The sequence below is a fragment of the Ptiloglossa arizonensis genome, chromosome 5, assembly GCF_051014685.1.
Source record: "Ptiloglossa arizonensis isolate GNS036 chromosome 5, iyPtiAriz1_principal, whole genome shotgun sequence".
Classification (NCBI taxonomy): Eukaryota; Metazoa; Arthropoda; class Insecta; order Hymenoptera; family Colletidae; genus Ptiloglossa; species Ptiloglossa arizonensis.
The window spans coordinates 15,087,641-15,101,659 of NC_135052.1; the positions used below are offsets into that span (position 1 = coordinate 15,087,641).

Below are 14,019 nucleotides of genomic sequence, written 5' to 3' on the forward strand. Positions count from 1 at the left end.
TCCTAATAAGGATTTTAATTGATGTATTCACTCTATTTGTAGAGATTGTTCTTTTTTAGTGTTAATTTACATTTAATTGATATAGGATTATTGTATAATGGAGTTTATAATTTTCCAATGAGTATGAACTAAATCCGAATGAGTATGAACTACGAAATGTAACAAAACAATGTTGGACAATAAAGGACTTCTTAATTAGGTGCGTAGTTTCACTTTTAATTGCTATGACTATTGTTGTCCACTCTTTCACTTTTGATAATAAATTCAATGGATACTGTGCGAAAAGTTGGACCAGTTTGCCTTTCTTCTTCAATCTCTACCCGGTGTCAATTGCTACTATCTCCACGTGGCGTGAGTTCACGTGAGGTGGCGTGAGGTCACCTAATCCGGATAATACGGTAATACGATAACCCGATTATCCACTGGAGGTCATGTGGGGACACTTGAGGTCACGTGATTTCAATGGAGGCAACTGGAGATCACTGGAAGTCACGTGCGTTCCCGTGAGTTTACGTGAGTTTACTAGAGGTGTCTAGTTTGAAATATATTTATTTCATTCTTTGCTTAATTATAAAAAAATACTTTGATTGTAATTAATTTGCTTAAAATACGTATTTTAATTCTATTGCAATCTCTGATTTGTATGTCAAGTGTAAGAGGTACATTTCGTTTGTGTATTCTATACTTGTTCTGCGGTCCAGTGAATTTTGAATTCCTGTTGTCGGTTATTAATCTCAAGAATCGAACCTAACTATTTCCGACTATCGTCCTGAGATGGCGGGTTCTGTCCTATTTGTTAAAATAGCGGCCACGCGCTCTGTGTTGGTTACATGCTTGTAGCCGTTGCACGTTGTACATAAATTAGATTGAGTATAAGTTGTACAAATTTTTCTATGTAAACGAAAATTTGGATATTAAGTTATAGAGGTCCTGTTGGTGATGCAAAAGGTTTATCATTTCTTTAATCGATTCAGGGACAAATTAATTTATTTGAAATAACGAATAATTTAAATTGATATTGACACATGGCATCTACTACTAACCTTGTGGCAATGTCGCTATGTTATATTATTGAGGATTTTAATTATGAATATTTATTTATAATTTTAGTGGTTACTTTCGTGTTATAATATTTAAAGTATCTTAAAAACTAAATATACATACATTTTTCTGCTAGTATCTCTAAATAGGTTAATCTGTTTTTTATGCTTTTGTCAATGTACATCGACAACACGAAAACAATTAAACTAACCGAATCAAATTCTGTACAAGCATTATAGACAACACGAATGCAATGAAACTAATTTAAGATCAATTCATTATTACGTTTTACGATTAAGATGTCTACGATGGTAATACGTTCTTATTTTTGGATTCGTCGGTTGCTCCGGGTTAGATTTGTTTATATACTCGTAAAATGAAGTGAAAATTTGAACCGAGATCCTAAATATCACTAGCACCGCGTACGTTTACTGATTTTCAAAAATGTCACCCGATACAATAATTCGTATAGAATTCGAATACTCGTACAATTTAAATGGAAGAACAAATCGAATTCTTTTACCAATTTTAACCGATAATAAATTAAAATATTTGTTAAAGTTCGAACACTTTATGATGTTCAATTAATTTAAGGATTGTGATGTTTGGGAACAGAATGTGATTTTTAGGAAAAAAGAAATACCAGTAGAATTTATTGTACGTGAAAATTCAAGGTTCTTGAATGATAAAGTAAATATTTATTTTACAAAACGCGATACATCGGAATATTATATTACGCTAAACGTATTTAACTAACAATTTCGCTGTTTATTTATACGTTACATCGCATCACATCGTATATTCTTGGAGAAAGTACAAAGCGTAGTTCGAAAGTCAAGTAATTTCACAGAGATTAAAAACTATTTAAAAATATTAACCGAATCTCTTCGTGTTTGTTTGCTTCAACGCGTACATGTAGTTTCTTATTGACTTTAAAGTATAAAGTTACATACTCTCGATTACATTGGCTTCGACCACACTGTTATTGATTTATACACGTACGGGGAAGCCTGACACTGACGGAAACCAGATCCTAACGCACGATTTGATTTATTAGTCTTTTCAAGACCCGTCTAACGTCATTGCTAATCATAGACCGATTCTTGAACGCATCTCTCCTGCGGTTAGGAGAATTTTCCAAAACGCGAGTTTCATCTTACTTCGAACGATGCAAATAGTAGCGATAACCGACAAAAATTCATGGACAAAAAATTTACTCTCTCGTGTTAATCGCTTACACGCTGGGTTCGTAATATTTCATTCAACACGTTTACGTGGTCAACGAAACGATTCTTATCGCGATATACAGAATTGGTGAACAACGCTTTTAAGAAAAGAACAATTATTCCGCATCGCGGTAATATAGCGTACGATCGATCGTTGCACGTTTATAATTTTATATTTCAGACGTTCCGTATATATTTCATACATAGCAATGCTTGTAAATGTGGACCGATTAAGGTTCAATAACGTTGTTTGTATTTTTCAAAGATTAATCACGGATGGAGCCAGAAATACATGTTTGAAACCTTTACGGACTATTCGTTTGCTTACAATCTACACAAGTATGCCTTCGCATAAACATCCGTTGTCTATAACGAGACTTCCGTTTCTGAAGGACACACAGGCCTGTATCTTTTGTAGCATTTAGGCGTAGAACAGACTTTGCTTAAACATTGATTCCCGCGGCTAATCAAATTTGATTCGATTCGCAAGCAATCACTTATCGTGGAATGAAAAATTGAATTGTTTGTTTGGTACAGTACAATGAACAACTGTCGCTCGATCGAATACATCGATAGTGCGCGTATAATATTTTTCTTTCTTTGTATCTACAGGGTTTGTATATTAGCTTCATAGGTAACATTAAAATATTACTTCATAAGGTAGAAAAATATGCGGCACGAACTTATGAGACGATGATTCAATACGAAACGCTTATTACCAATGTATGTATTGGCTTGTTCGAAAGTCATTTCGTTTTTTTTTTTGTAAAAATGAAACACCATTTTTGCAGAGTGTATAAAATAGTTTATTAAATTATATATTCTCCATTTTGGAAAACGAAACGACTTTCAGAACAACCAAATACTTTGTAACATATATTCACAATTTGTTCGAAACTGCTTGAGAACCAATTATCGGTTAATGAAACCCAATAGAAAACTAGGTCTAAGAGGGTTAGATACTCTACACTTACAGATAGGACGTTTAAATTACGTTTAAAGAATAGCAGAATAATCGTTCGAATAAGAAGTCTCCTCGTGATTCATTTCTATTGTTATTTATATACAATGATCGTGTAAATACCCAGTAAAGAGACGAAGAAAATTGATTCAACGTTTACACGATTCTCCGATAGTTGGGAATTTTTTTTGGATACGTTATTCATATATTTGGATTCTTTGTTCATTTTTATACGTAACGATTACACGTTGCAGTGTATTTCTTTTTACACTAACGACGGAGATTTTCCACATTTGACTAATTTGTAAATATACTTTACATATATACATACGTAAGGATTGTTAATGTACGCAAACGCAATTTACATATCTAAAATGTCGCATCGTGTCTTGTATCATTTATAGGTTCTCGGTCGTTAATATTTGTCTTAATACCAAAGGTGAATCGAAACGAGGGGTCGAAAGCATTGTGTATCGGTAATAACAAACACGAAGTTCGAGATATTATGTTCGTTTGTATGCACACGATCCGAGTTATTCGCACAACGTTTCAAACATGTATGTGTCGTAATTGGCAGAGATTTGATAAAATACGAGATACGGGTAAAAGGTAATTAATTTATCAAGTTGGAACTTGGTGAACACATTCCCCCTTTACTGTGTACACACAGCTGTTCCCGTCGTGTATATAGTATACTAATCGTGCACAAACTCTAAGCAATATCCCTCGAACTTCCTCTTTTGTATCGCGCAGATCTTTCGTCCAAGTTTCTCGACATTTTCGATGACACTTTGCACTTTATATCGAACCTTATCGATTGCAAAGTCGCAAACGGGACACGTGTGCACAAGAACGAGTACAATCGTCTAAACAGTGGTTCGATGAACCGAGTCGTACTCGAGGAACGCTTAAAATTTACTTTGATAATTATTTAAAGAAGGAAGGGTCTCATCAATTTCGACGATTTTTGAATATGTTTTAGAAACTAACATTTGGAACAATTTTTCCCCATACGTTTAACCACCGCTCGACTTTTCCAAGAATTTTCCTCAAAAAGATCGCTGCCGTTACATCGAATTCTTGAATGCGTACGCGACTCTGTGTACGTCGGTTCACGATTATCCTTTATCACTCTTTTCGATACCAAACAATAACCTCTACTTCCTCGAAGACGAAGGAAGGTCTCGATGATTCCACTTAGCGTCGATGAATTTCAGCGCGAGCTTTTTCACGTTCGTGGACCGGGGGCGATAATAAAAGTTGTCGCGAGTTACGCAACCGGGAGCATTAATTCGTTCCCGGTACGAGGGAAAGTCGGCAACTCCGCGCCAACCAAGACCAAGTCTTTCTTCTCGGCGGGCATGATGGTTGGTGCGCCTGTGACCTCGCGATAACTTTTATGATCGCCGTACGACGTTGTTGTACAACGACTTCGAGCGGTCCCTGTACCGTTCCTATCTATTTTTCACCGTTTCTTTTATTCGACGCTCCGTCGTCTCGCCGTTATTCGTACGGCATTCGTTGATCCCAACGCACTCACACACCTGAAACTTTGCTCACCTTTGTTTTCTCCGAGCGAGGGAGTACAAGGACCAGGTAAAAAGCAAATTTCAGGCGTAAGAGTACTGCCGAGGACGCTCGTTGGATCGTTTTGCGATTCGATTCCGGCTTCGACGTTCAACTTTTCATCGTGGATGACTTCCACGGGTCGCTCGAGTCCGGTTGGCGATGTCCACGATGGTGGACTGCCACGGACACACCTGAAACTTCGCTCGTCTTTGTTTTCTCCGTGCGAACGAGTACAAGGACCGGATAAAAAGCAAATTTCAGGCGTAAGAGTACTTTCTCAGAGGAGGAGATCCGTTGGATCTCGGGTTTGCGATTCGATTCCGACTTCGAGGTTGAAGTTTTCGTCGGAGATGAGTGTCCGTGGGTGTCCGGGTCTGGTTCGCGACGTTCACGATGGTAGACTGCCACAGACCCACCTGAAACTTTGCTCACCCAAAGAGAGATGTACGGGTAGAGCAAAGAGTCAGGCCCGTCCGTGACGTTCGAGTTTCGTGCGAGCGTTGCCCTCCTATGTTGCACGTTTACACGGGTTTTGTTTTCTTCGTTTCCCTTAACGATTCACGGGATCGCGGGGACGCCTGAAAATAGAACCGCGGATTCTTCAATGAGCGAAGATTCGAGGAAACGGGTTACCGATAAGACTGGGACCCTTGAGAGCCATTAAAAGCTGCAGGAAAATAGGGTGCCCGGGAACGAGAAGGAAGGAACGAAAGAAAGAAAGAACCGAGGAGAACTCCGAAGCTGCACTCAGCGATGGCGGCCGAGGAATCAAGACCGTTCACGGTTCATCCTACTTTGGACTCTTTCTTCCTTTTTCCCTCGAGACGGCACTCGAACTCCCATTGTTCACGGTTCGTCTGAAACAGAATTGAAAAGACGCGTGATATTTACCGATGGATTTCATTCGGACTGTAAATATTTTACGGGGCTCGTGTGGTGCCCCCGATCGCTCGATCGGGCGGGAAAAATCATTTTTAACCGGTTCCGTTCACGGTGTGTTAAATTTACCGTATTGAATTTCATTTACGAACCGAGCGGAAAGAAATTTTACATTTCACTTTGCGTTTCTGGCCGCGTTGAACGCGCGGTGTCGTTCAGCTTTTCGTACGAAACGTTGAAGTCAAATTACCGTTTCAACGTTGCGTAAGGCAAAATTCAATGGTAATTGTATCTACAAAGTTTTATATGAACGTAGACGCATACGTTTAGTAGATCGTGAGATGTTAACAATAAGTAGGGTAAATTTACGACCCTATTTCTTTTTCAAAGATTTTTCTTTGCTCCACTTTTGCCAATTCCAGAGCGGAAGTGCTAATACCGACCGGTAAAATGTCTAGAAAAACACAGGGACGTTTTTTCTTCGGAGATGCAATTGCAAACTCCGAAGAAAATTAAGAAAAAGTCTGCTGCTGCTGCGAAGAAAGGTTCGATCGTAACGGGCATTTCTTCTGTACAGATCGAAGAGAACAGTACTCTCGTCGATGAAATTGTTTGCAGTTTCTAAAGACAAAAGTTCAGTTTCTCGTGTAGCGCTTTTACACTTGTCCGGGAGAAGTCGCAGGAATTTTTGTTTTGATCGTTCAACGAGGAATTCTTTTAATTCATCGTGTCACTGTTTATCATTTCTGTGGAAAAATTAACGCGTACGATTCAAAAGTTTTCGTCCTTATAGCGGAGTTTCGATCGTTTTTGCTCGCAACGTGATAAATTTAGCGCAATTCACGGTTGCCAAACGGGCCGACACGGGAACTTGAACTCGATGTTAAAATATTTGAAGCGATTCGACGCGCGTGTTTACCAAATATCGAATTCTCGTCTCAAAAAATGAAATATCACGAGCGTAACGGCAGGTTGTTTCTCGAACGAGATTCGAGGAACGAAGTAGGTATCGATGTGTAAATAGATCCCGCGCAAAAATGTCAAACCCCAGTTTCGCGAGTTGGATAATTTACGAGGTGTTTGAAAATGTGGACAGGCCGTGATTAATATGATTACGAGCAGCGAGAGATTCGATTTGGTGCGGAGGTACAAATTGACGTCAGTCAGCATTTAATGCGAGTCAATAATTCGATTCGATGTAAGTTGTAAATTGACAACTAGGCCGCGTTTTATGCGCGCTAAATTCGATCAGCGGTGTTCAAGGTAACGGTGTAACAGTTTATGCACTTTTATTGGAGTTTGTAAAAAGATATTCGTATCGATGCACGCGGAATTATCTTTACGGTCTTAATTGTCGGTCGATTAAACGCACGTGGAATCGTAATAATTTCATTTTCCATCGACCATCTCGATTATCGTTTCGAGTAATATGTATCGCGTTGCTCGCGATAAATATTTCGTTCGATTACTCTTGAACTTGTATTTTAAAAGTTCGTTTAACGGTATTTGCAAGGTATCGAGCTCAAGAAAATTACATCTGCGTCTCAGTTTACACATTCCAAGTGTCTATCGTCGAGTATTCGCTGTCTTACGGATGACGTGGCTCTTCGACAACACTAACAACAAGTAAAAACGATGTATCCGCTTTTGCGATCCAGAGCCACGCGTAATCTCATCGTTACACGTACTTTACTAAATACCGGATCGACCATGAGCGAGAGCCACTAAACCGATTACCACAATTTACGCTATACAGTACAGCCACCCTATAAGTGCATCCAGTGGCACCTTAAACATAACAGAGAGGTTGTTAAAGGTCGATGAATCTAAAATTAATCCGTTACTTTCGAGATAACGGGAAATTGTATGGAAAAGACGTTCGTCGTCTGTACAGGGTGTCCAAAAGCGCAAGATACGAAGCTCAAAGAGCGGATAGAACTCTTCGAACGGAATAAAAATAACTTTGGTGAACGCTCGGAGCTAGTCGAAAAGAGATTCCGTTTTTTTTTTCAAATTGTAACTCGATAGTTCTTTGTACGCTTACGTGTACCGTAGAACGATATCCAGTTCGCGGTATACCTACTTCGAATGAATCGAAACGAGATCACTGGGTGATCTTCGAAAGTTCTTCGAAAAGAACGAAGAAAATTTATATTTCTCGATGACATTTTAAAATCGCGACGACCACGTACTCTCGCATCTTTGCCTATCCTAACGCTCCTATTGCGCGTCGGCCGAATGTTCGTTATTTTCGCGTCACTTGAGTCGCAATAACAACGTAACAATTGTATCATCGGGTCGTTCGGAAAGTCATTTCGTTGTTTTCGGTGAGAATGAGACACGATTTTTTCAGAGTGTATTAACATTTGATTAAATTGCATATTCTCCATTTTGGAAAACGAAATTACTCTTCGAACGAGCCAATACTTTCACGAAGTTCCATATCGAATCGATCAATTTTCCCGTAGCGCGCGACAGGACGAGCGTTCTCGGTTGCGGGTCGCTCAAACGTGAAGAATAAGACGCGTTCCCGGGCGTACTACCGTTTCCACGAATCCTGAATTTTTCCGTGTACAGATGCGCATCTTTCGTTACCCAATTCGGAGAGGGTTACCGCAGGCTAGAAGAAGGCAAGCGCACGAGCCGACACCGTGTAAGAGAGACCCGTAATCTGCAGACGCAGCCTGTCAGAGGGCAAAGTCGGTGTCCAGGAGAAGAGAATATAGCGTCACGGCTGGATGTCAGTGACCGGAGCATAACCCCAAGATAGTTTCACCATTACCACCGTCTTCCTTCGCCTTGCTCCTTTCTGTCGGCCCGTGCATCCGTGTAGCAGTCTGTTCAGCCGTGGCCAGCCGCTTGTCCGCAACACCTGAGTATCTCCGATTGCAAATGTCCGTGTCAACGAGCTGGTTTTCCATTCGCGGATCTCCACGATCAAATTGGCGACTCGTTTCAACGCATTAACGCATCGTCGATCGATCTTGCGGATCGATCTATTCGCGACACGTCGCGACGCGGGTCCACGTACACACGCACTGTACCTAGATCGTGTAAGAAAAATCCTCGAAGGTGTTACATCGGTCGTATCGTGTTTGAAATTTTCATCCTCGAATCTGATAAAAATTATTCTTCGTTCGCGTACGCTCGACCGGTGTCCCCCTTGAATCCGGATCGACGATTCTTTCTAGCTACGATACGCGATAAGTGTGTTTACGATAATTTGCGTATAATCTAAAATCGAAGGTAACGTCAGCGTCAGTGGAACCCGGCTAAGAGTGCATCGTGCAAGGCTGTACGCGTTTTATATACGCTACGTGGCCGTTCTTTGAAGGCTAATGGGAATCGATCTTTGGTATTTCGCGCGTCGAGCGTTCGTCGGTTTTTCTTTTTAATAACTCGCCGCGCACGTATTTTTCCCGGTCTTTCGATCAAAATCCTCGCCCACGCGTATCGATCGCTTCATCTTTCTCCGACTCGTCCAATCGTACCGTTTCGGGCTTTTTCGTCCGGAGTTTTACCTCTTTTTGCGGCGGTCTCGATGAAAATGTCGATTTTTTTCTTGCCCGACTCTGGTCTTCGTTGCTCGTTTTTGGGGGATTGATTAATCGCCGTACGCCCCTCCGTCGCCTCCCCCACGGATTCGTTAGATCGCAACAGTTGCCGGGGAGATTCCACAGGGGAGATTCGAGTTTCGGTTTAATTAGGTTCGCGATTTTTATTAGCGCAATCTGGCTCTATTAAAATGAGAGATGAACCGGACGGTGAGCTGCTTTTCGACGCGATTCTGTCGGCTCGTGTACGATTCCGGGATTCATTCGCATTGATCGAACTACGAACGAGACTAGCAATGTTCGAGAACAAATCCGTGCCGCGTTGCAACCATTGGGTACGAACCGTACGATTATTTTCTTTCGCTCGTTGTCCAAGTTACGATCGTCCGGAAGAGGGAGATACTTTTACCCGGTTTTCCCCAGGTACGCGTACAACGAACTTAAGGATGTACAGTTAGCGAGGGAGATACGCGTTCCAGGAATCGCGCGCTGTTATCTAGGTTCGACTCCGCTCGCCTCTTTAGTCCATCCAGCACGCGGATGAACGAGAAATCGTATCAGATACAGTTAAGTGGCGGGGATTACCGCGCGACAACTAACGAGACAGAAAACACGACAGTTAGCGAAACGTTATAATACGTGATCGTAAAAATTGGTTCCTCGAATCTGTAGCGAGATTGGTTTCGATCCGTAGCGTTGCGCGGAGACAAAAGGATTTGGAAATATTTGTACAATTCGAATACGATACGTTCCGAAGAACGATTGTTCGTAACGTATCGGGATTTTATACGGGTGAATCGCAACGAGGAGTCGAATAAAGTATTCAAAGTTTTTGGATACGCGACCACCGCTTTCGCGTACCGGCTACTTTGCAGACGTTTAACGAGACCGACGTGTACATAATAATAACCAGTATAATAAAACAAAAGTGAATCGAGTTACGCAACTTAAGATGCAAAAACTTCGGTCTGTCCTGTTTCGTATTACAACGTGATACGAGATTTGATCTAGTCGAACCTCGCGTAATTGGCACACTTTATATCACGTTACTTTCACACTAATATCTTCTCATGCATACTAAGAACGCTCGTATAAAGTTACGCTCAGTTTAAAATACGTCATTTTTACAGTCAATATGCCAGATTAGGTATTGGTGTAATCGTACGAGGCAGTGCATCCGAATTGTCGATCGTTTGAAATATTGCTTTCGGTAACGTTGCGAAATTGTTTTCTTGAGAATTATTTCGAAATCGCTGTAGCGAATAGTTGACTCGAAAAAAAAAGAAAAGAAAACGAAAATGAGATAAAAACGTTACAAAAACGAATAATTGGAGATCGATGCGCTAGTTACGAAGAATTATTTGCGACTCGTGCGAGAACGGTTGCCGAGAAAAAATGGAGTACATCGAAACCACCTAATCTGTATTACTTAAGAAAATGGAGTGTACTTCCCCCTGAACAACGCAAAATCGAATAGCGTCCGATCGTTGGATTAAAAAAGCAAAACAAGAATACAAATAACAGTTGCCGTTACGAAAGCGACGCCAGTCAATTATCATTATTTTTATGCTATCCAGGGTCGTTGGAAATCCCGCGTACCGATCGTTTTAATGAGCGGATCATCAAATTGGGTTTAACTTTAACGACAGCCGGCGAAAGCCTGGTGCCGATCAATAGACACCGAATCGTTGAATCCGTGCATCATAAAGGGTAACGACCGCAGGCAGTTTGGCAGCATTCGTGAAAGCGGCCTTTCTTCGGAGTAATGCAGCCGGGATCATGCGATGACGAGAGCGATTATGAACGTGCCAGCGAATGGAGGAAGATAGAGTGGGCTTTCATTTGGTATGCGTGGATGCGTGCTTGCGTGAACGAACGAGGAAGAGAGAGAAAAAGGGTCAGGCCGGGGGAGGAGCGAAAGGAAGGGGGGAAGGAAAGAAAGAAAGAAAGAAAGAAAGAAAAAAAAAAAGGAAAAAGAAAAGAAGAGGAGGTGACAGAATGGAGAGGAAGAATACGAGGCAGAAGAGATCGGGGATGCAGAAAGAGGAGAAGGAAGAAACCAGACGAGGTGAAGCGAGAAGAAAAACGGAATGGAGCGGTAGGAAACGGAGAAGGAAGCAGAAAATGAAAACGAATAGAGAGGACTCGTGGTAAAGTGGGTGGGTGTGACGGAGAGCAACGTACTTACAAAGAGTGGGAACATCGAACCGAAACGAGGGGTTAGCGGGATATATAGATGATCCGGGCCTCGATTTAAATATTCGACATTGCTGAAATTGATTTGAAATGACCCCGAGACTCGTTGTCGTCTCTTTATTTAACCCTCCTCTATCCGTGACCGGACACCGTGAGGTGCTCGTTCGTTATGAAAAGGTGTGCCCGTCCCTGGATACGAAAAACAGTGAGTGCCGGGAAACGGAGTAAAAAGGGGTAGATGGTGGGCAAACATTCGTAATTACACGATCATTTAATATGTCCGGGATTTCCACGAGCGTTTAACGCGCACCTCCGAAAACCGGACGCTGAACGAGTCGTTAACAAAGGGTGAACTGCGGCCGACAGCAATTTCGTAGCTTCGGAAATGACTAAAGAGAAAGAAGCTGGATTCAAAACCCATGGAATTGGCCGGGTGTGTGAAACGTCACCGGGGAAGCACCGAATGCAAATTTTGCTATTGTGTTTCCCAATTCGGACCAATTACACCGTCCGCGGTGAAAGAAGTCGTTTATTTTTTTTTTTTGGACTAAAAAGCAAACCGTTCGGCGAATAATGCGGCCCTCGTATATTATTTTTATTCGTTGGAAAAACCGAATCGATCGTGCACGTTAATTAATGGTACAATACCGTCCTCCGGGTTGTCGTCGTATTATTTTCACCGCTTCTAGGAACTATTTATACCGATTCTGTTTCTCGCTCTCGTCCTTGATGTGTATTATCGCGAGGGAATTTCAGAAAAAAATAATGCGACAACTCGTGGAACATCGCTGTACGCTGATCGTTATTTACCACAATCTATCTCTTTCTTGGAAAATTATCGCGTTCTTGATTCAAAATATCGAGCGACAGCTTCGTTGAAATTGCGCGAAGTTTGAAACAAATTTGACATTGATTTATCGCCAGCGAACCATCGAGTATCCAAACGGATAGCGAAACGAAAGTTAACGTACAATATCGCTGTTGGAAGTTAATATTTTAATACGATGGTGTACCGTTCTCTTCGTATCATTGTATTTTAACAATTTAGAAGAAACGATTATTTCGTACGAGTTATCTCACTGAGCAAAAATAATTGCCAATAACGTTAACGAGATTATTTCACAAAGTAATCTTATTGTTCGACAATTTCGTGTAACGAAATTCAATGAAATATTACACGTGTAAAGAAAACTGTACGTGTTACTAAGCACAATATAGCGTGAAGTATTCACAGCCTCTTTAATACTGCTGTAGATCAGCGGTGGCACGTGTAATAAATTAAATTAAAAGCAGACACTAAGGATTCACGCCCATGCCACGCCTCCGTGACACGAGACGCGGGCACCTTGGAAATGAAAAAGCCTTGGAAAACTAGCTTGTCCTCTTTTAAACTCGAAGAGATCGATAAATCTCGCTCTGCTCTACATAAGTGTAATTACTGCAGACGTAAATCTCTACGTTGCACAATGTAACGAGTAGTTCGTCGAAAAGAATATATTCAATTATCTCCTTTAACGTCGAAGATAAAACTAAAACGATCACTTTTTTCACGGAACGACGAAGACTACCGATACTGTTTCAAAGGCTTGTACTGTCTTTGAGGCAAATTCAATAACCCGTGATACATTTATATGTATATTTCAACGTTACGTTAATGTATTTTATTCAAATTTTATACGGCCTCTTTTTTCTCCAATTATCGTAGTTTCAATTGCGAGGAAAAATTCTAAAAATTCGAGAGCTCGCGCTAGACACAATTTCCGTTTTAAATTGTATTTCGGTAACGTTGACGCTAACATTTCGTGTACTTTCTGCAATGTAAAATCAACCGTGTTTGAAAATATTAAAGAGACCTTGTAGCTTAGTAACAATCTGAAATTCATCGTTACGTGCAAAAAGGTACGAGTGATGCCGGGGAGAAAAGGTGAAAGAACACAAGGAGACAAATGGAGATTTGCTTGGAAAGTTTCAACAAGAATAAACGAAACTGTGCGCTCTTTCATTCGGTCGCATGAGCATTCTTTCCATCCGCGTGCGTGTACAAGGATGTGAGAGAAAAGAGGAGTTTCAGAATGAAGAGACAAAAGGAAAGGGAGTACGAATAAGAAGCACTAAATCTAATTGCCCGACGACGTCGTGGAAAACGGATGACGAGACACTCTTGTGCCACATTCTTTTTTTCCCCAATGGCTCTGTTTCAATAATTTATCGAACTCTTTTACATTTACGTTCTTCGTTACTTCCGAGAGGTTAACACTTTCGGATCTTTCGATCCCTTGCTAATTTCACGCGTATCGTGATATTTAAAATTTCACTCCGTAATTTTTCCGTTAACTTTTATACTTTTTGCTTCACGAATTGCATCGATACAATTCATCTCTGTAAACGAGAATTTTAATTGTATTTTTCTAATAACTTTCCAACGGTAACACGACGAGACTATTTTAAATCTACCGGTTTGATAATTTATTAGATCGTTCGAAATATATATAGTTTTTGTTTCCAAGAAATCTCGAAGCGAGTACTCAACAAACACTAAAACCGATCAGAGTTTCGAATTGTTTTTAAGGAGTACGGAAATCTTTACGTTCCC

General features: G+C 40.9%; 1 long non-coding RNA gene across 1 annotated transcript in view; it reads right to left on the reverse strand.

The window, feature by feature from the left end:
* Positions 1-1,725: 1,725 nt before the first annotated feature.
* Positions 1,726-14,019, reverse strand: part of LOC143147038 (uncharacterized) — an 87,243-nt gene continuing 74,949 nt past the window's right edge. The window contains exon 4 of the long non-coding RNA XR_012992158.1: positions 1,726-5,654. This is a non-coding gene — a long non-coding RNA (uncharacterized LOC143147038). The remainder of the gene's footprint in view (positions 5,655-14,019) is intronic.